Source organism: Apis florea, unplaced genomic scaffold (genome assembly GCF_048593485.1).
Source record: "Apis florea isolate Af1SG1 unplaced genomic scaffold, ASM4859348v1 contig_3517_pilon, whole genome shotgun sequence".
Classification (NCBI taxonomy): Eukaryota; Metazoa; Arthropoda; class Insecta; order Hymenoptera; family Apidae; genus Apis; species Apis florea.
The window spans coordinates 754,087-754,414 of record NW_028256778.1 but is presented as its reverse complement, the minus strand read 5'-3'; positions in this window follow the sequence as shown (position 1 = coordinate 754,414).

The window sequence follows — 328 nt, the reverse complement described above, 5'->3', positions numbered from 1 at the left end:
GCGACGTTCGTCAAATTTTGTCATTTATTTGTGTAAACAACCTTAAACTTTCTATACTTTTCCTTTTTTTACGACACACCCCAAGACCACAACGCTGAGTATCGCACTTTCTTTATGTAAATCACAGCCATCGTCGTTGATCGCTGATCGTTTACGAATGAATATCACTAATTTATAGAATGATGATTTTATTCCCGAATGAGATTTCACAAGCCGAGAACGGCGCACTTCGAGGGGATAATCCGATATTCTCGGTTTCCCTTTCGAAACGCGACGTACGCGGCATTAAAACAGTGTCCTTACGTTCTCCATCGCATTTACCCGGTCT